Source organism: Cervus elaphus, chromosome 11, assembly GCF_910594005.1.
Source record: "Cervus elaphus chromosome 11, mCerEla1.1, whole genome shotgun sequence".
In the NCBI taxonomy this organism is placed as follows: domain Eukaryota; kingdom Metazoa; phylum Chordata; class Mammalia; order Artiodactyla; family Cervidae; genus Cervus; species Cervus elaphus.
Window position 1 is genome coordinate 35,956,325 of NC_057825.1, and position 22,783 is coordinate 35,979,107.

Below are 22,783 nucleotides of genomic sequence, written 5' to 3' on the forward strand. Positions count from 1 at the left end.
GGTTCAATCCCTGGGTTGGGAAGATCCCCTGGAGGAGGGCATGGCAACCTACTCCAGTATTCTTGCCTGGAGAATCACTATGGACAGAGGAGCCTGGCAGGCTACAGTCCATGGGGTCGCAAAGAGTCGGACACAACTGAGTGACCAAGCACAGCACTGGTGGTCTGGTGGTTAAGAATCCACCTGTGAATGCAGGGGACATGGGTTCCATCCCTGGTTCAGGAAGATCCCACATGCCTCCGGACAACTAAACCCATGCATCATAACTGCTGAGCCAGTGCTTTTGAGCTGATGCTCTGCAAGGAGAGAACCCCACACATCTCACCTAGAGAGTAGTTCTGGCTTGCTGCAGCTAGAGAAACCCTGTGCAGCAACGAAGACCCAGTTGCAGCCAAAACAAAGACCAGAATTCATGCAGGCACCACTATGTAGACACTCGGAGGATACAGAGAGGAAAAGAGGTGTTTTCACCCTCAAAGACCTCACATTCTCAGTGTGAGGTCAGAGAGAGAAAGAGAAGTCAAAAGAGAAAAAATTACATGGTACAAAGCTGTCTGTGTTGAGCATTCAGCTGATAACAGGGTGTCATATAGTACCATATAATGCAGAGAATGAATGGAAGCATTCAGGAGGCCAGCTATCCAGGACCCTAATAGCAAACCAGCAGTCCAGAGCAGAGTGGTGACAGAGGTGGCAGAAAGGAATGATAAATGCCAACATAACCAGAGACAAAACAGAAGGTTGCCTGTGGAGAAGTATGCATTTGGAGCTGCTGCCTGCTAGCTGGTGTGACCTTTGAGCTCTGCTGTGGCCTGACTGATAAGCTTACACTCTGAGCTGAGCTAGCTGGTGCTGCATGGGCTGAGTTCTACCAAGACTCTGTTATAAGATTTAACTGGCCTAAATCAAAAACTTTGATAATTGGGAGTTAGGTACAGGAATCCCTAAATGGGACTAGTGCCTTCTTCAAAGTTACTCTGGGCGGTGTGTCACGGCCCAGATCTATCCTTGTGTCTCAGAGTTTGTGTATCCGTGTGTCTTGATATTACCATAAGCTGAGTCTAACCAACTCTTGGCTCAGAGAATGACTCTTGAGAGAACACTCAGGGATTAACATACAACTGTGCCATCAGTGGTTACTCATGTAGAAAGAACAAATAAGTATGTGGTGCACTGAGGAATAAGCCCCAGAGGGGACCTGGATCACCAGGTCTCTGTGTGGCTGAAAGGGCCTCTGTTGCTGCTTTGCTTCTGTCAGAAAAAAGGATCCTGAATCTCAGCACTGGAGAGGGAAAATGTGTGATGCTCTGTGATACTAATGAAAGCTTATCAGAATATGTCATCCCAACTCCCCAAAGGGGCCAGAGGAAACTGTACATCATTGGAAAATTGAAAAAGTGATCACCAAAGACTCTGGGTACCACCATCTTCAGCATGCTCAGCAGCCATTCCAACCCCACCTTGGAGCACAGCCTTGTAAGTCAACAAATCAAGTGGTATTTGTGGGTAAGATTATGTGTGCAGGTGAAATTCCTGACACTAGCTGGAATTCCCTGGATGGAAAAACTTGGACAGGACAGAGCAAGACCTCCCCAAAAGAGTTCCGTATAACTACTCAAAAATCTTTTATTCAGGTGGAGGAAAGGGAAACTAAAACAGAAGTCTGTGATTTGTCCTTTTGGAAATTCTAAGAATTTATTCAAAGGGAAGATGAAAAGTTGGCTATTGCACCTCTATAACACAGTTAACACACCTCTATAACACAGAATTGATGCTTTTCAACTATGGTGTTGGAGAAGACTCCTGAGAGTCCCTTGGACTGCAAGGAGATCAAACCAGTCCATCATAAAGGAAATCAGTCCCAAATATTCATGGGAAGGACTTACGCTGAAGCTAAAACGCCAATACTTTGGCCATGTGATGCGAAGAACTGACTCATTGGAAAAGACCCTGATGCTGGGAAAGATTGAAGGCAGGAGGAGAAGGAGACAACAGAAGATGAGATGGTTGGATGGCATCACCAACTCAATAGACATGAGTTTGAGCAAGTTCCGGTTGTTGGTGATGGACAGGGAAGCCTGGCGTGCTGCCAGGGGTCACAGAGTCAGACACTACTGAGCGACTGAACTGAGACTGAACACAGCTAAGAGTTAATGTTAACATTTGCTGAGATTTGTTAATTGGCAGGCATACTTCATGACCCCCAAATTAATAATTTATTGAGCAACCCACTGATCTATTGAAAAGGGACCATAATATGCACCCTCCCACAGCACACTAGAACTTATCTCCCTGTCTTTCCTCTCATCTACTGGATCTTCACACCACAGAAATGACTCCATCCCCCTGCCACCACTGTAAATTCTCTTGCCTTCAATAGCTGGAAAAACTTGAAAGAAGAATAATAGCTATTATGGAAAACTGGCAATGTATGGTGCAATGTATTTATTATTATTTTGTGAAACATCCCAATTAACCAGAAGCACTTACTACTCGCAAGCAGGGCCTCTTGATTCTGTATCAGACATTTTTTTTTAAATAGCACCCCCAAAGAATCAAGAAGACTTACTTGTGCCTTTTAAACAGGCTGCCACTATTTTTTATAAAAAGAATGAAAGCAATAGATGGCCTAGAATTATTTGTTGCCTCACAAAGGACCTCCAGGCAATCAGCCTCCCCCAAAACAACAACCTCATCAAAAGGCCTAATACTGGAGATTCTGAAGTCTAGATCTCCTTAATCATTTAATCTTGGGCACAACCCCTGTGGAGATACAAGTTTTTTTATAGCAAACTATGCAAAAGCTACAGGGTATCCAATGCCAGGCCACACAGATATACAGAAAGTTGCCTCCAGATCTCCATGACTCTCATGCCCCTGACACCCCAAGAGCCCACTACCCAATGCCTTGATTTTAGGCAGTGGCAACTGCCACAAACCTGTTAGATACTCAGCATCTCCCAGAGGTATAAGCCACCACCTGGGGACAATTTGCCACTATATCTCTCTAGTGGTTCATTGGTATCCCCACAATTGGCAAATCTTCATGGCTTTAGTCAATACTGGGCTCAAGTAACAATGATACCAGGGGTCCCAAGAAATTTAAACAAGGTCTCACCTATGCACTTAAAGAAGTTACAGGACATTAAAATACAGGGCAAATAGCAATGTCTCATCTTAACCATCAGTATTATTTGTCTTATCTAACTTCCCCAAGGTCATAGCACTCATTTCCCTAAAATATCCCATAGTGGGCAAGGATACCTGACTCAATAAGCAATAAGTTTGAATAAAACAAAGTCTTTGGCACTTAAAGTTGGTTTCACAAAAAAGGATCCCATAGGCCTCTCCACACCTCCACTGAACCTGGTTAAAGTGGTTAACATACAGTAATGTATTTTGAAACAAGACCTACTGGAATCAAAAGCCATTACACAAGACTTACTGAAGGAAGGGGTCATTGTTTCCACTGTCTCCCTTTTTAATAAGCCAATTTGGCCAGTACTCAAACCTGATGAAAATAAATGATACTCAGCAGTGCTTTACCCTAACCTTAATATCATAATTCCTTCAATTAAGGTTCCCATATCAAATACCATTGATATTACTGACTCTACTCAATCAGAAATCACAAAGTATTATCCTGTTATAGACTTGGCTAATATGTTCTCTTCACTGCTCATTTTGACAGCCTTTCAATGGAAATATGCCCTCCTCTTTGAAGGAACACAAAATACTTTTGCTTGCCTCCCCATAGGGTGTTTCAACAGCCCTGCCATCACACTCATTCTTTGCAGGCAAGATCTTAACTGCATTCCATTTTCTCCAGAACTCAAGTATGACACCACACTGACTACTTCCTCCTTTGAAGAGATTCAAAGGATACATTCACACAGGAGATATAAACATACATCATAGACTTTTCCAATTACGGTTGAGTCATTGTTTCACAAAAGAGTCAAAGCTCTACAACTTCAACAACATTTCTGAGCATTATTTGGTCAAGGAATCAACTCCTCACTTATCCGTACCCACTGATTTAAGGCAGACCCAAGAGTTGCTGGATCTATTCAAATTTAGAGGCAACATATTCCTCACTTACAAATTTTACTAAATCCCATTTATGTTGTTACTCACAAATCAGCCCACTTTGAATGAGACTCTTTACAACAAAAGTCTCTCAAATCTATTCAAATTGCAATGCAACAGGCAATCCCCTTAGTGCCCTCTGGAGACTCCTCCACTACACAGGCATTAGCAACCCCTTCCTGAAGTTTTTGAACCACCTATGATGGCCATAAATTGCTTATGGGCTTCCAGTGCAAGAAACTCTTCAGCTTCATACTATACAATATTAAAACAGCAAGTGTTGGCCACATAATGGATTCCTCTTGGGATGCATGGAAGCTCTCACAGGCCCTGAGCCCAGATTTTACTCAACTTTACCAGACCAAGTTTTACCCAGCTGCCCATTATGTCTTGGGTCACCAAAGCAGCATCTTACAGGTTCAGCGTAGCCACAGAGATCTCCTTATTGAGATGGAAATAGTACTTAAAGGTTAGGGCCAAACCTGGGCCCTCTGGAATATCCTACTTACAAGAGGAGATAGTCTCTCCTTTCCTCAATACCTTGCTAGATGCAATGGCACCAGAGGTGATAATCCCTCTCCCACAACCCCCGGCCACATGGAGGGTCCCTTGAAATCAACTGAGTGACCAACAAGGGGAGTCTACACACCTATGGGTGGCAGTGGCACCATCACACAAGATAGAGCCTGTTTCCCCATCCAGGACATCCCTAGTCAAAGTCATCCCCAAAGTCAGCACAACTGGCTAACTGTCATGTGGCCACCTTAGCACTAGAGAATGCCCTGGCCAGTAATCTGTCCCACCTGCATGTTCATACAGCGCTGCGATCTCACTCAGTCTCTGCAGGCAAGATCTTAACTGCCACGGCACAATGTCAGGAGTAGCACTATGGTCGTCATGACAGCCTCGTGGGCACTGGAGCCAGAAGAAGAGGAAATACAGCCATTTCTGGAGACTGCATCTGAGGTGGAGTGGTTGGAGAGTAGAAATAACTCTGCTCACCCCTCATCCCTCACCAGTGTCTTTGGTTGGTGAAACTGAGGTAAAATCCAGCCAAAATGAGAGCTGGATTCTGTCAGCCCCATTATAATGCAGAGAGAGGAAGGAACAGATCAGAGGGCAAGCAGAAAAAAAGACTAACACAGTAAAAGTAAAATTGAAAACAGAAGGTAAGGTCAGATCACCTATAGTCTTGTAAGTGCTTTATCCTAAACACAATGGGGGGCTATTGAAGGGTTTTAAACAGAAAGTATATGCTTGAATTTGTCTTAAAAGTTTACTAAATCTTTTTTTAAAGTTTTTTAGCTATAGTACCTGAGCATAAAAAACAAAAAGAGGTTTCATTGTAGTAGATGTGAACATAAAACACCTGAAAGTATGATCTCCCCATTTAAAAGCTACAGTGTTAAGTTACATGTATCTAAAGACTGGAAACAAGAATAATGAGGCATCTGGGAACCATGTCATCAAAGAGCCAGTTTAAGGGTATCAGTTAATTTCTCCTGGAGAGTTGAGCTCTGACGAAGACATGACACCTGTCATATTGTATGAAGAGCAGCCATGTAGAAGGAGGTGTAGGTTTCTCTGTTATGTTCCAGAGGGAAGAGTGAGGAGTCAGGGGGGAGTACGGGAAAGAAGATTTCATTTCAATTTTGATAGAAGAGCTTCCCAACACTTAGAAATTTTAGCAATGGAATGGACTCTCTCTGAGATGCTAAATTGTTCCCACAAGAGAGTAACATCACAGTGAGGAAAAATGATCAGATGAAACCTTGTGTTAGTTGGGGCCAGGTTAGGAGGCAGTTATAACACTGAAAAATTCAGCGGTTTAATATGACAAAAGTTTAGTTTCTTGCTCACACTACCCATCCAATGTGGGGCACAAGGGATCTTTCTTCACTATGGTTCCTTAATGAGCCAGTGATGGGAACACAGGCACCCTGATCACCACAAAAGTGGGAAGGGAAAGGCCCCCTTAAAACCTCTCCATTGATGACATGATCCTTCCTCATATTTCACTGGCCAGAGCATGTCACACCAGCACAACTACTTAAAAGGGTTGTGCTCAGAAAACAGAAAGCCAGAAATATTTAGGGAATAGCACTAAGGACAGTCATAAACTTCATATCTTGATTATACTTGTCCAGCCTACTTTGCAGGATGATTTAGAAGATAAAATCATGTGTGAAAATTCTTTATAAGGATAAAGTGCTATGAAAATTAACAGTGTGCTGATGTCCTGCACCTTGTTCACTGTTTCCTCCTCAATGCCTAGTGCATAAAAGAGGCTATCGGCTGAAAGACTATAAGGATTAACAGATATTTTGAGTTGATTTGACTTCTTCCTGGTGAAATACAAGTAGAGTCTAGATGTATTTAGGAAAAGGTGACAAGTCCACTATCATTTATGAGGTTGTTGAAAAAGAGAATCCTTTATCTAGATGGAAGATGAATTAAATAATCGCAAAAATTCTTTTTAACAACGGTAACAACAAATGCTAACTGCAGTTTTCCTCTGGAGACATAAAATACAGTAGTTATCCTGAAATAAAGGCCCAGATTTCATGACTTGTGAAAGAGATTTTATTCTTCCTAATAAACCCCTCCTCCACCTATTCTTAACTTTGTGGCTTGGCTTTATTACCTTGATAGCAAAAACACTTTCTGAACTTTATTAACTGTGTCCTTACCATGTGTAGTAGCAACATGAAACAGGAACATAGTTTTGCTCTCTCTGGAAACCCCAAGGTCAAGAGTGCGGGCCACATAGTAGACATCCAGTATTTGTTAAATGGGTGCTGTTAAATAGAGGCCCCAATCTCCAAATGCCAAGGCAAGGTGTCCTAAACAAGGAATCTTGCTTCTCAAACCCACCCATTTCAGTTGCCAAGAAGAGGAACCTCACTGGTAAACACAACCCTTTTGGGGAAAGAACCCTGGCCCACACAATAGCAGCTTTCTGCCGAGGTGGCACTTTTCCCAACACATTATGCTAAAACCAGTTGGAGAAGATGCTGAGGACTGTTATTTCCTAATTTGATTCTGCCATTTCCAGTAATGGAAAGCTGCACTCCAGCCATCCATCTTAATAAGTGACAGATGCATTTCATTAAAACTTCCTTAAATAATTTCTTGTAGTTTAGGAAGGAGGGAAAAACAAGAAAGAGTGCTATTTTGTGCTCCCATGCATGTCAATGTTTTGAGAGCCATTAAACAAAGCAAGAGCTTGTCTTCAGTTGAGAATTAAGTGGTCAACTGATGCCAACCCAAGTGCGTTTCTCAAATGCATTTGCCCATTGGACAAAGGCAAGAAAGGCTGTTAGAGTGTGTTGGCAAAAGAGTAATAATAGTAATTACACACGATTTGACAGTTTGTATTGCACTGTCTGTCCCTAAACACACTGCAGAATGGAGACAGGACATTCTGTAAATGGGCTCTTCTCAACTTCGCAACTTCTGTGGCTAAATAGGTATATAAAAATCCAGTATAGTGAAAATAACATTACATTGGATTCAGAAGATTTCTATTCAAGTCTTGTTTCTACTGCTTAGGAGCTCTCTGACCTTGGCCAAATCAACAAATTAATCTCTCTTTGGCTCTATCTTTCCCTTTGTATGGTGAAGATATAAAACTTGTCAAAACAACCTCACAGGATTATTATGAGGACTAGATGAGACCATAAAGAGAAAGAACTTGCTAAACCATGAAGAAACTTTCACCAAAAAAAGCCCACCTTCATGAGGCTAGGGATTTCCTTCCTTTCTGCATTTCTCCTTCTCTCCCTCCTTTCTCTTCCTTCCTTCCCTCCTTTCTCTTCCTTCCTTCCCTCCTTCCTCTCTCTCTTCTCTTTGCTTCTCTTCTCTCTCTCTGTCCTTTCTTTCTTCCTTTCTCTCACTCCCTCTCACCCTTCTATTCCCATATTCCTAGTGCCCAGAACACCACCTAACATATAGATATTCAATAAACATTTTTGAATTACATGATTGTTACTTTTATGTATAACTTGACTGTATAAGGTACCCAGATATTTGGTCAAACACTATTCTGGGTGTGTCTGTGAGGGTGTTTCTGGATGAGATTAAAATATTTGAAATGATATATTAAGTAAAACAGGTTGCCTTCCCTAATGTGGGTAGACCTCATCCAACCAGTTGAAGGTCTGAATAGAACAAAAAAGCTAAGAGGGAACTTCAGCTTCCTGCTGGCTTGAATTGAGACATCAGTTTTCTCCTAACCTTGGACTAGAACATAAATCATCAGCAATTAGGGTTCTTTGGCCTTCAGCCTAGACTGGAACTAACACTACCAGCTTTCCTGGGACTCCAGCTTGCTTACTGCATATCTTGGGGCTTTTCAGCATCCGTAACTGTGTTATCCAATTCCTTATAATAAATAAATAAACAAACAGAGAGAGAGATCCCCATGTCTCTACTCCATTCACTGGTTCTGTTAACTAACTTCAATACCTAACTTAAATACAATGGATAAAGCACAATAAGATGGACCGTGTTGTTATTAATTAACCATTTGAGTTGACTTGACCTTCTAAGAGGTAGACACAAAAAACTTTGCAACCCTAACTTAAATACAATGAATAAAGCACAATAAGATGTACTGTGTTGTTATTAACCATTTGAGTTGACTTGACCTTCTAAGAGGTAGACACAAAAAACTTTAGGTGAGTGAACCCAAGAGAAGTGTGACAAGAAGTTCAATTATAACTCAGGACATGTCATTTAAACTCAAAATCCCAGGTAGGATCCTTCAAAGCGGTGTAGTTTATATCCGTATTATTATGCTACTTTACTCTGAACTATATGCTTAGCAGTGATATGCATGCATTATCTCGTTTACTCCTCGCAAGCTTATTATCCTTACCCTATTCTATGTATGAGAAATACTGAGTCTCAGAAAATGCAAATAACTTCTCCAGTATCAGAGCTGGTGATGGAGTGGTGGAGCTAGACCCAAATTCCTAACCACCATGCCACTGCCACTCAGCTTCCAACTTTGATGGCAGGATTACAGCTGCATCACTGAGCATGCACTATGTTATGAATATTAATAAAAATTCAAATCAAATTGACTTAAGTGTGAAGGAAATGTATTGATTCATACAGTGAATCACAATGTAGAGCTGTCTTCAGGGTCGTCTGATTCACAATTGTGTTCCATTTCTTAGGTTTCACCCTTATTCATGTACTTGCTTCATCTCTGACTGAAGCAAAGTGATTATGGTGATTCCAATACAATATTCATGTTCTACATCATCCAGAGGGAAAAGACAGACTTGAAACATTTCTTCTCCAAAACCTGGAGCAGACTCATAATCTTCACTCTGATTTAGACAAACCTGAAAGAATCAAAGTAGCCAACGTACATCACGCACTGATTATTAGCTTAGGCCTGGGTTATCACCTGGTCTTCCCTGGTAGCTCAGCTGGTGAACAATCTGCCTGCAATGCAGGAGACCCCAGTTCAATTGCTGGGTTCAGGAGATCCCCTGGAGAAGGGATAGGCTACTCACGCCAGTATTCTTGGACTTCCCTTGTGGCTCAGCTGGTAAAGAATCCACCTGCTGTGCGGAGGCCTGGGTTTGATCTCTGGGTTGGGAAGATCCCCTGGAGAAGGGAACGGCTACCCACTCCAGTATTCTGGCCTGGAGAATTCCACAGACTGTATGGTCCATGGGGTCACAAAGAGTCTGACACAACTGAGCAACTTTCACTTAGATCAACACCCAGGCAAGGAAGATGGGATTAAACTAACTGGCTAAAGGTGAGGTAATCCCCACCTCAGCACAGAAATAAACTGTGTGCTGTCAGAAAGGTGGGGAAGGCAGTAGCATGTGTTACATGAGCAACCAAAGTTCTTTCTCATTCCTCTGAGCAAGCTGTGGGCCTCACCACTCTATATTCACCCTCCCTTATAATAACTCACTAGTCCAATAACATGCAATAGAAACCTTACTCTGTACAAGCGCCAGAGGATTGACATTCAAAGACAAACACGATTTTTGTCCTCAGAGGACTTGCAGTCTGGTAAAACTGGAAACTGACCAGAACAGGGGCAGAGGGGTAGAGAAGGAAATATTTGAGAGTTGGATGAATGTACATGTGTACAATAGACAGCCAGAGTCTCATTAACCTTTTCTTCTGCATCGGAATCAACCCAAGGTATTTAACCTTCCTTCAAAGCTCATTTTATCATTTTCACTGCTTTCTTTTGGATCAGTGCCCCCCTCTCTTTTCTGAGACATTGAGCCCCATGGCATATGCAATGTTCAGAGGAAACTCTGATTCGCACTGAGTCTAATCCCACACCCCTTCTCCCCTTAGTACATTTCTCATTTATTCATGCTTGTCCTGTTTTTTTAATCTCCTTTAATAGTAGATCTGGGAAGGGGCTATGTTTAAATACTCTTATTTGTAGCCTGTCTAGAGCATGGCTGTGGTTCAGTACTTGTCTTTTAATGATAGTAACTAACTTGATAAGAGATTTCAGTTCCTGGAGCTATTCAGCAAATGCTTTTTGACCAATTGTAAATTTGTTTTAGTCAAAATATTCACAGTTTTTAGTCACTGGCAAGCTGCTCTGATTGCTTATTTTTTACACACTGCAATAGAGATATTAGAAGCCGAGCCTCCTGTTGCTTTTTTTTTTAATCATTCTACATATTTTTCAGTCCAAGGAGCTCAACACATTTACCAAACCTCATGAGGTTAGGAGGAATAGGCTTGACTACTCACATTTTTAAGGATGTAAAAAAAAATATATATATATACAGAATAAGGCTGCATCTTATCCAGGCCAACAGCAGAACCAAGACTACAATTTCAGTTACCAGTTATGCCTGAACTACCCTCAGGGTTTTCCTCCTCAGGGACAGGGCTGAGGAGTAGCTGAACGCACTGCAGACAGCAAGAAGGGAAGAAGCAGGTATTTACTGAGTTCTTAGTATGTATCACATACTTTTCATGTTTACATGTGAACCATATCATTATTCCTCACAACTGTGTTAGAAAGACAGTTATCTTATTCTCATTAGACAAAGAGAGTAAGATTCAGAATTATTTAATTTACTTGCACACAGCTAATATCTGGTAGAGCTGGGATTCAAACCCCAATATCACCCCAACCTTTGTCTTTTGCTCTGTACCTTAGGGTCTCCCAAAGTAAACAAATGCCTGAATTTGAAAGTGTTTAGAAAATGGCTTCTGAAGACTGATGGAGATGAGCAGCTCTCACAGCCTGACCACACCATCCTGGAACAATGTTCTGTTAATGGTCTGGTGATGGTGCTGAGTACAACTAGGGAAGATGACTGTGTTCTAATTCCATCTCTTTTTTGGTCTTAATTCCATCTCTGCTGCTAACTGGCTGAATAACTGTAAACAATTCGACTTCTCCAAATATGTCCAATAAATATTTTTAAACAGTTAGATGGATGGATATATTAGTAAATACTCAAATGAGGGGGTTGTTGGTAACTTTGTTTTTCTCTGCCCCTTGACAATCCTAAAAGACAACTGGAAGTTTGATCATGACTTAAGAATAAGTTCAGACTTCATCATCTAAGCTAGTCCAAACACAATGGAATAAAAGCATAAAATTTAAAGCATCTGTTAGTAATAGTGGAAAGATAAGAAACACATAGCCGCTCTGTGCTGACTTTTCTTGGCAGGTCCCTGACAACACCCCAAACTTAAAAGCTTCATATGAAGAACAGGCTGGAAATTAAATCAAAGAACAGAGTGGGGAAATAGAATTCCCTTAGGCCACAAAAGGATGAAAAGGGGAAAACAAAAGCAAATATAAGATTTTGACACATGCAGGGAATCCATCTTCATAGGAAGAGACCAAGGGGATCCCTGGGCATCAGAGTGTATAGAAGAAAAGCATTAGATTTGGAAACATGAGACAGAATTCAAGGATAGCTCTATAGTGACCCCTGGGTGACTGCAGAGAGGTCATTCACCTTCCCTGCAACTTCCTTTCCCACTTGTAAAATATGGATAACAGATCTATCCCACCTACTTCACAAAGTTACTCTAGAGTTCACTGAGAAAAACAAGAACAAGAAGGGCAGGTTTCTGCATCCCACATGGGTTTCAGATTGCACTGCATGTCATTTTAATTATTCTTTCTCCACAGAACACTATAATTTATATGTGAATATGCTTGCTTTTTTACTTTTTTTGGAGGGGGAGGCAATCAACATTTATTGGGAACCTATCACAGGGAGAGTCTGTAGATGGATACAAAAGTGCGTGAAAACACTTTCAACCACCTTAGGGAATGGAAATACCTACCCGTCCACCAATTATAAAACTAGTTTGAAACTTTGGGCCAAGTCTGGCCAAAGGCAGAATAATGGCCCCCAATAATGTCTGTTTTGATCTCCAGAAACTGTGATATGTAAAGATATACAGCAGAAGAGAATTAAGGTTGCAGATGGAATTGTTTGCTAATTAGTTGACCTTGAAATGGGAAGATCTTCCTGGATTTTACAGGTGGTGGTGTAGTCGCTAAGTCGTGTCCAACTCTTGCGACCCCTTAGACTGTGGCCCGCCAGGCTTCCCTGACCATGAGATTCTCCTGGCAAGAATACTGGAGTGGGTTGCCATTTCCTTCTCCAGGGGATCTTCCCAACTCAGGAATCTAACCCAGGTCTCCTGCATTGCAGGCAGATTCTTTACCGACTGAGGTACGAGGGAAACCCTGATTTCATGAGTGGTTCCAGTTAAATCACAAGAGCCCTTATAACAATGGAAGTGGGAAGCATAAAAGGGAGACCCAAAGAGACAGCAGTGTGTGAAAGACTTGGCCCAACATTGCTGCTGCCTTTGAAGATGGAAAATGTATCCATGCCAAGGAATGTGAGCTGTCTTGGGAAACAAGCAAAAGACAGGAAAATAGATTCTCCTCCAGAGCCTTCAGAAGGCATGCAGCCTTGCTTGGACCTTAATGTTAGCCTACTGAGACTGAGACCCATTTTGAACTTCTGATCTCCAGAACTCAAGATAATACACTGATGTTGTTTTAAGTTACTAAGTTCTTGATAATTTGTTATGGCAGCCATAGGAAACAAACAGAAAATTTAGTTTGTTAGTTTCTTATAATTTGGACAGACAGTCCTTCTTATCATCTTGTACTTCTCTGCCAGTAAATTTCTTTTCTAAATATTTTTATTTCTGAGTCTTCCTTCATAGCCACCATCTAAGAATTAATGAAATGACAGCCAGAATACAAGAGATATGATGTTCCAGTCATTCATTACAGATTAGTCTACCATTTAGTGGTACGAAACAGGCATTTATTATGCTTATGGATTCTGTGGGTCAGCATTTCAGACAAGGCAATGCGGGGATGGTTTTGCCTCTGCTCACAGTATGTGGGTCCTCAGTTATAAGATAAGAAAGCTTGACATCAAGGGGCTAAAATTACCTGAAGAATTACTCATGTGTCGAGTAGTTGATGCTCACCTGGGTCATTAGCTGGCACTATTATCTGGAACACCATTATATAACATCTCCATGGACTTGGGATTGCCTTCCAACATGGTGACTTTTCCAGAATGTCGTACAGTAGGAATCATATGTAACAATTTCAGACTGGTTTCTTTCACTAAGAAAAATACATTTAAATTTCTTCCATGTCTTTTCTTGGCCTTCCTGATAGCTCATATCATTTTATCACCAAACAATATTTCATTGTACAAATATACTATGATTTATTTATCCATTCACCTGCTGAAGGATACCTTGGTTGCTTCCAGTTTGGAATAATTATGAATAAAGCTGCTATAAATAATCACTTGTAGGTTTTCATGTGAACGTAAGATTTCAACTCATTTGGGTCAATATCTAGGAGCACAAGTGTTGAATCACATGGTAAGACTATGCTTAGCTTTGTAAGAAACTGCCAAACTGCCTTCCAATGTAGCTGTACTGTACCATTTTGCCTTTTCATTAGCAATAACTGAGAGTTCCTATTGTCCCACATTCTCATCAGTATTCAGTGTTGTCAGGTTTTTGGATTTTATCCATTCTAATAGGTGTGTAGTGATAGCGCATTATAGTTTTCATTTGTAACCCCCAATGATATCTGAGGTTGAGCATTTTTCACATATTTGCCATATACAGATCAAGTTGGGAAGAAATGCTGTCTTAACAACACTGAGTCACTTTTGGAAAATACAATTTGCCACACTTCATGAAGGCAGGGACATTTTGCCTCTTTTGTAATATATCCCCAAAATCTAGACAAGCATTTAATAAGAAATAAGTGCTCAACAGATATTTTTATTCATTAATAAGACTTTCCTTTTTAAAATATTTATTTATTTTTATTTGGCTGTGCCAGGTCTTAGCTGAAGCATGCAGAATCTATCTTTGTTGCAGCATGTGGGATTTATGGCATGTGGGATCTAGTTTCCTGACCAGGGACTGAACTCAGGCCCCCTGTGCTTAGAGCATGGAATCTTAGCCAGTGAACCACCAGGCACATCCCAATAGAATGTTCAACCATTCATTCTACTTCTTTAAGTCATTACCCTGCTCTAGGCTCTGGGCCAAACCTGGGTGTGGTGGTCCCTTTACTCATCTGGACTTCTCTGGACTCATCTGATGGAACTTGGAGCCTGAGGCTATAACCTCTTCCATTAAGGAGTACAGCATGGGGTAGCCTATCATATACATACTCAGCCCACCTCTTGTTAGCAGCCTCATCAAATAAGGTGCAGGCCTCTTCCTCTCTCTGGCAGTCTACCTTCTGTTTTAAGACCCCGTGTGCCCTGGCTGGAAAGACTACCAGTAAAATCATCCCCAGACATCTGTTCTCTGCCCATTATAACCCTTGGGAGATAGTTTTCTTATTAAGGACTCTGGTGATACCAGTCTTTGATGTCTTTTTATCCCAGAAAGAGATTAAATTTTGTTTTCAAAACTAAAATCAGAGATAGGGCCTAAAATTTCTTTTTCTATGGGTTTCAAATGTCTCTGTATCCTCCAGGGAATTTCAGAGAAATTAATATTGTCAGTGTAATTTAACAAAGCTACACTTGTACTATCTTCCTTCCAAACACTGAATAAGCTACCTTATATCAACCTGAAGGTTTAAAGCTTTCTATGGCACCCTTTAAAACACAGTTTCATCACTAGTGAATGGTGTTCCCCAAATCAACAGTGACTTCTAATAGTTCACGCTCAGAAATGTGAACGTCTCTGCCTACCAGTTTTCCAACAGAGAAACGACGATTTCCTCAAAACCAACCGGTCTCATTGCTAAGGCAGTAAACAATCTGTGGTATAGATATGTTTTACACTGCGATTCTTAGTAGTTCTAGATGAGGATCCCATGTGTACCAGGTATAAATTTATTCCACAAAATAGAACATAAGAAATTTCACATTATTTTTATCTCCTGAAATAAAATTAATCTTTTCTGAGCCCCCATCCCATTGAGTTGGTACGAAATTCAACATAGTTTCAACTGTGGCACAGTTTCAAATTCAACTGTGGCACAGTTTCCTCACTCAGGGTTGGCAGAGTTCCTGGGGACCTGGCACAGTGTGCATCACTGAGAAATGTTCTATGGTCCATAGTCAATTTCCAAGCCCATGAAATCTCACAAAGGTGAGCATCTTCTCTTTCTTGGGCTCATGGCCAGGGCTGAGTGTCCAGAGTGCCACATCCTGCCTGTTTTGGTGCCCCAATGAGTCACTCTTCTGAGATCCTCCCTCCTCCCTGAAGTACCTTCCAGGGCCACGCACTGCTGCCTACTATCCTATAAACCCAAGAACTTTTCTTTCTCTCCTGGCCTTAGAGGGTATTTTAAAATCTTCTCTCTCTTTTGGCAGTTTCAACATCGAGAGCCTCTTGAATGCCAAGCACTTGCTTCTACTGTCTTCCCGTCACTTGAAGCTCAACACACTCCCCTCTGAAGCACAGCTTTTGGCAAAACAAAAGCCAGGAGACTCACTGTCTTCTGAGGGGAGTAGGAAGCTCCTGGAATGAGGAAACAGAGGCCTTGGTGGGTTACAGAAAATGTCCACTGTATAGCTTTAACAATAAAGCCCCAATTACCACTGCTGGTACTAATGGTACCAAAAATCATGTTGTCACAATTAAATAAGTGCAATTATAAGAAATAATATTCCAACAGTTTTTTTAATCACCTGTACATTCCATAGTAAGTTTGAAAAGGTCCTCCAGCTACCTATAATCTGAATCATCACATCTTCTTCAGCCATTAGCATGTTGCCTTCAGTTTGTCTTTGATTAAGAATGGTTTTGTCTGGAACTCTCTCTCCTACTAAACTGAGAGTTCTTAAGGGCAGGGTCTGAGCTTTTGTAACAGGTCCCAAAAGAAAACAGATGGCATGTTGAAACTGGATAATTCAAAGAGGGTTTATTTACCATGATGCAGGAAAGACACAGGAAACCTAAAGGATAGTGTGGAAATCCAGAGCTAGCAGAAAGCCAGAGGAAAGAGAGAAGATCAGGTAAATGGATCCCAGAAGGAAAGAGTGAGAAAGAGTCAGTAGCTGAGCCAAGATAACTACAGAAAAGGAGCCATGGTATGCCAATACCCTGGCCTCTCTCTCCTCCCACCAACAGGGTTCTCCATTGGTCAAAGCCAACTATAAACCAGAGAGCATCAGCACCATTAATGGAATCCATACACCTCAGCCTTGGGGCAGAGAATGAGGTGGTTTCTGTGGGCTCCAAATCTGAGTAGTTCTCCCAGGATCAGCTTCAGTCTGTGCCCTCAAGAGTCTTAGACCCTAGTAATAGAGAAGGAACCCAATCCCAGGTCTCTTCATCACAAGTTTAGAGCTTGCTCCACTCCCCTGTGTGTAGTGAATTCCCCAGAAGATTCTGAACCCTACAACTACTTAATTCTTAATCTGAGATATGCAATCCATCTCTTGATTATAAGGTGTTCTGTAATTCACATTGGTTATATTATTACCCCTAACTAGACTGTAAGCTCTTCTGTAAGGACAAGACTTGTATCCTGTACCTTTCTTGTAAATGTTATAGCTCTGAATATGGTATACTATCCTTAGTGGGTGCTTGATACTTGTCAAATGAGTGAGCTATTGAAGGGATCTTAGAATCTCCCTACAGATTTTAACTGGAGGCAGGCATGGCAACCCACTCCAATATTCTCAGCTGGAGAATCCCCATGGCCAGAGGAGCCTGGTAGGCTAAAGTCCATGGGGTCACAAAGATCAGACATGACTGAGTAACTAAGTACAGATTTACTGTACAAGAGTGGGGAAGGCACATCTTTTTAATGACAGCCATGTCCAACTCCCACAGAGATTTTCAGGAAAAAACTACCTAAGAGGAGGTAGGTATAGCTTCAAACCTCCCTCCTCCCTTGCTCCAGTAATTAAAAACCCAGAGGTAGTCCCAGACATGCCCCAAGAACAGAAAGCTAAGACAGAGGCATGGACTCATTCATTAATTTAGTCTTTGAATTAACAAATAGCTACTGAGAATCTACCAGGTTCCACACACTGAGCTAAGTTTGGGTATACCATAGCAAATAAGACAAGTATTAGACATGAACTAACTGATTAATATAAAATTGAAAAGTGCAATAAGTGCAGTAAATATTTTTAAATGAAAGGAAGGATGGATTAAGAGATTAGCAAAGACAAGGCCTCGGTGGTCAGGGCCTTGCCCGCATTCCCTGCTTACCCCAGACATCACCATACAGTTCTTCCCATGTGGATGGCTTTCTGCACCGTTTCTCTGCTTCAAAGCATTTTCTGGCCTCCAGCCTGCTCTGTCAGTTGGTGCCCCAGGGGCAATCTTTACCAAGCAAGGGTTGAGAGCTGTGGATAAATATGCTGACTTCCTCAGCCTTCGGAGATAACTCTGAGGCACACTGCACACAGGCTTTCTCAGGGTCTGGGAACAGAGCCCCAGGTTCCACAGCAGTGACTTTTACTCATTATCCCATACTTGGTTGGCTCGGATCCCTTCCCAATATTGCTTTCTCACTCTCCTACTGGTACTTCCTGAAGCTCCCCCACCCCCCACAAATAAATAACTTGAATTTATATTTTTATCTCAGAGTTTCCTTTTAGGGGAGGCAAAAGTAAGACCAAAGAAAACTCACTTATATTAATGTCAACGCACATAACAGTGAGACAACTCCAAAATGAGGTGTCTGTGACATTAGTTGTATATACTCTAAGAAAGAGACAAGTCACTGAAATTTTGGAAGAGAGGTGAGTCAAAGGTTGGTGGTCCTTCTTTACAGGGTGGAGAGTGATTAGAAGAGAAGCTCTGTACTGGAAGAGGAGTACGAGGGGAGATGGATGGAACAGGGAATGATGTCATGACTGCATAACAGGAGCAGCTGGCAGCCACAGGGAAGACGGAAACAATTGTTTCACTCTCATCACAGAAAGACAGAACTCAGTTCCTTTTTCACCACCTCATGGTGACTTGGATTACACAAAGCTGAGATGAGGGCATTATAATAGCAAGTGATGCCCCATGTGGATTTCTTTTCCAAACTCAAACGACAGAAGAAGGCACTGTGTGAACCACTGATTGAGTTGCTTAGAATTTATGTTTAATAACCCCTCCTCTCCCAATGTTAGATTTCAAAGAAAATACTAGTTATTACTAAGGTCATGATTTCTCTAGTAGCCAAGATAACATCATTAAATCCTTGTCATATAGCATGGAGAAAGAGAAGATGCTTAAAAATATTTGATGGACAAATGAATTGAGTATGGAAGGTGAGTTTGAGGAGAGTATTTCTTCCTTTTTTCTGTGTTTCTTCCTTCTTCCCATTAACACAGCACTCCTGGTTTCTCCTGTCCTATCACTCACTGTGCCCTGGGAGGTATACTGGGTGGCCCATCCAATTGCTGCATTTGGAAGACAAACCTGGGGAGGGTAGCCTAGCCCTTTTCTCTCCTCCTTCTCTTCAAAGTGAGGCATCCACGGATGCATGCATTCTCTCAGCTTCAGTACCTCTAGGACAGGGTGGACAGCTCTGCCTAGTAATGGAGTTCAGCCTCCACCTAAAGGACAATTATCATTTCTAATGTCAATTATGTGATTAATAGCAATACTGTGTCTCCATCAACTCTTTCATCTGATGTCTTAAAATTCAGTTGGCTCAACACCCAACATTACGGAAAGAGAATCACACAACTTTAATGAAACAGAAGCAGTTCAGCTCAGTCGTTCAGTCATGTCTGACTTTTTGCGACCCCATGAACTGCAGCATGCCAGGCTTCCCTGTCCATCACCAACTCCCAGAGTTTACTCAAACTCATGTCCATTGAGTCAGTGATGCCATCCAACCATCTCATTCTCTGTCGTCCCCTTCTCCTCCTGTCTTTACTCTTTCCCAGCATTGAGGTCTTTTCCAATGAGTCAGTTTTTCGAATCACATGGCCAAATTATTGGAGCTTCAGCTTCAGCACCAGTCCTTCCAATGAATATTCAGGACGGATTCCCTTTAGGATTGACAGGTTTGATCTCCTTGTAGTCCAAGGGACTCTTAAGAGTCTTCTCCAACACCACAGTTCAAAAGCATTAATTCTTTGGTGCTCAGATTTCTTTACAATCCAACTCTCACATCCATACATGACTACCAGAAAAACCATAGCTTTGACTAGACAGGGCTTTGTCAGCAAAGTAATGTCTCTGCTTTTTAATATGCTGTCTAGGTTGGTCATAGCTTTTCTTCTAAGTAACAAGCATCTTTTAGTTTCATGGCTGCAGTCACCATCTGCAATAATTTTGGAGCACAAGAAAGTACAGTCTCTTACTGTTTCCATTGTTTCCCATCAATTTGCCATGAAATGATGGGCCTGGATGCCATGATCTTAGTTTTTTGAACGTTGAGCTTTACACCAACTTTTTCATTCTCCTCTTTCACTTTCATCAAGAGGCTCTTCAGTTTCTCTTCACTTTCTGCCATAAAGTGGTGTTATCTGTGTATCTGAGGTTTTGATATTTCTCCCAGCAATCTTGATTCCAGCTTGTGCTTTATCCAGACTGGCATTTTGCATGATGTACTCTGCATATAAGTTAAATAAGCAGGGTAACAATATACAGCCTTGACATACTCCTTTCCCAATTTGGAACCAGTCTGTTGTTCCATGTCTAGTTCTAACTGTTGCTTCTTGATCTGCATACAGATTTCTCAGGGGGCAGGTAAGGTGGTCTGGTATTCCCATCTCTTTAAGGATTTTCCACAGTTTGTTGTGACCTACATAGTCAAAGGCTTTGGCGTAATCAAGAGTCAAATTGCCAACATCATTTGGATCATAGAAAAAAACAAGAGAATTCCAGAAGAACATCTACATCTGGAACAGAATAACGGGGTGAAAAAAAGAAGCCTGAGTTTGGTTGGTCTTCCCCTTATCAGCTTTTATAAACTTGAGGTTTTACGTTACTTCTCTGGGACTCAATTTCTTCATTGTTTCAAGAACTGGACAAGATGAATTCTAAAGTTTCTTTCATGATTCTAATAATGTAGGATTTGCAGGGTCTCCTGCCTCTGGGAAGGTTTCCTGGTGCTACCTGCTCTGGGTGAGATACCCCTTCTCTGTGCAGTCCTGGAACCCTGTTCTGTCCTTCATGGCAGCGCTTACTACCCTGCAACTGCCTGTATCCTGGGCGAGTGGATGAGCACCAGGCAGGCTTCATGACTGCCTTGTTCCCTGCAGCACCCCCAGCACTTGATACATCTATGCTGCTACTGCTTAGTCACTTCAGTCATGTCTGGTTCTTTGCAATCCTGTGGACAGTAGCCTGCCAGGCTCCTCTGTCCATAGGATTCTCCAGTCAAAAATACTGGAATGGGTTGCCTTGTCCTTCTCCAGGGGAATCTTCTCAACCCAGGGATTGAACCTACATCTCTTACATTGCCTGGGGAGCCCCGTGATACATCTCATGGCAGGTGAGATAAATATTCACTGAATCCATAAATGTGATACAGTCTAAGGGGGCAGAGTGCCCCTGTGACAGGGTGATTCCTGTCAGCCACCTTCTCGTGAGTGAAAGGAGAAGAAAAGCATCACAGTGCTGGATATAGCCACATCTCTCATGCCACACACCCCCAAGGAATCTGGGAAGTAGACTGAACACTGGAGAGCAAGCTTGGATTTTGTATCTATTCTGAAAAAAAAAAATCTTCTTATATTGTTTTGCAGATAAATCTGCTAATGCTGGGGAAACAATATGTCATCTTTAGGGGAGAGGCAACTCTTCCCTAGATTCATCCATATTTATGGGCCTCTGCATTGGGGCTATTGCTGTGTGTGCTCAGATTCTCAGTGAGGTTTCAGCCAGTTGGAAAGTACAATAAACTCCTCTCTATTCCCATCTGCACAGGCCAAACTATAATCCTTTCCCTCTGCAAGTCCTACCTGACATCATGAGACTTCTCCTCCCAGGGATTGGAGGAAATGAGCAAATCAACCCTGAGCACACTTCAGGTGGCTCTGTGACCTTGCATTCCTCCCATGACCTTTTCCATGTTACTCTTTGCATGGGCAACTTCAGCCATTACATTAGCAACACACAATTACACCTTCAAGGTAGATTCAAGTTCAGCCTCTGCCAGGACATAAATACCTTAATGAGGTGACAGCCATGCAAAACTTCTGAGTGGTGTAAATCTAGGCTCTGATAGATTGCAAAGATACGTTGGCAGGTTCATGTCCCAGAACAAAGAAAGGAAAAGAGAGGAGAGAAAGGATGGAGGAAGGGAGCGAGGGAAGGAAACAGGAATAGAAGAAGGAAGAGAGAAAAAAGAAGGAAGGAAGAATGGGCCTTTCTATGGTTATGCTGGTGGTAGTATGCAGCACAGTGTTTTTAAAAGTGATTTCTACTGTTTTTAATCCACACTTGCACCCTAATCCCTACTAGTTTAATTCCTCTGCTGGTTAAAATTCCTGCTGTCATACTCAGGGTTCTACACTCATGTTGAGCACATACTCCCAGAGGACAGAATACACTTCAGTGCTAGGTTTTTCTTGCTTCTCTTGATATCCTCCCAATACTGCTGGGCCCATGAGGTACAGTGAACAGACTCTTAACTTCTGTCAGGGATCCAGGGGAATATAAATCTCTCAACCAGAGGCAGAGTGCATGGGGGCCACTAGCCAGCCTCCAACACCAGCCAGGAAAGTAGAAACCAGTGCTGGTGCTCTGGCCATAAAGTGATAGAAGGATCCTCTCATTCCTGAACCTGTTCGTCCATACTCAATGTTTGGCTCAGTTCTATGTCGACTATAGGGGAAAAAAAAAAAGGTTGTTATTCAAAATGTTCCTCAAGTCCTCAAGCCCAAATATGTGCCAGATCTTGAGAAAGTAATGAGAGGTAGAACCCAGGGTCAGAGGTCAAATAAAAGGAAATAATAATGGATCTGTGAAATGCAGTCAGCCTGAATCTATCCCTGAGACTGATTTTCCTTTAATGGTACAGTGGCCACTCCACAGGCATGTATTTGCCTATCTTAAAGGCATAACTGTCTGAAGTGATATGACATTTATTGTCCTGGCTATTTCCCTCACAACAGTCCCATCATCTCCTATGAGTTTTACAGTGGTTGTCCCCATGATAATGAGAATAGTAACCATCTTTCCCCAATTTACCCTGGGAATGGGAGGGACCCTGTGTAGTGCTGTTCATAGAAATATA

At 41.9% G+C, this 22,783-nt stretch overlaps 1 long non-coding RNA gene across 1 annotated transcript in view; it reads right to left on the reverse strand.

Moving 5' to 3' along the window:
* LOC122704074 overlaps positions 1-22,783 on the reverse strand; it is a 110,072-nt gene that overhangs the window by 829 nt on the left and 86,460 nt on the right. The window lies entirely within an intron of this gene.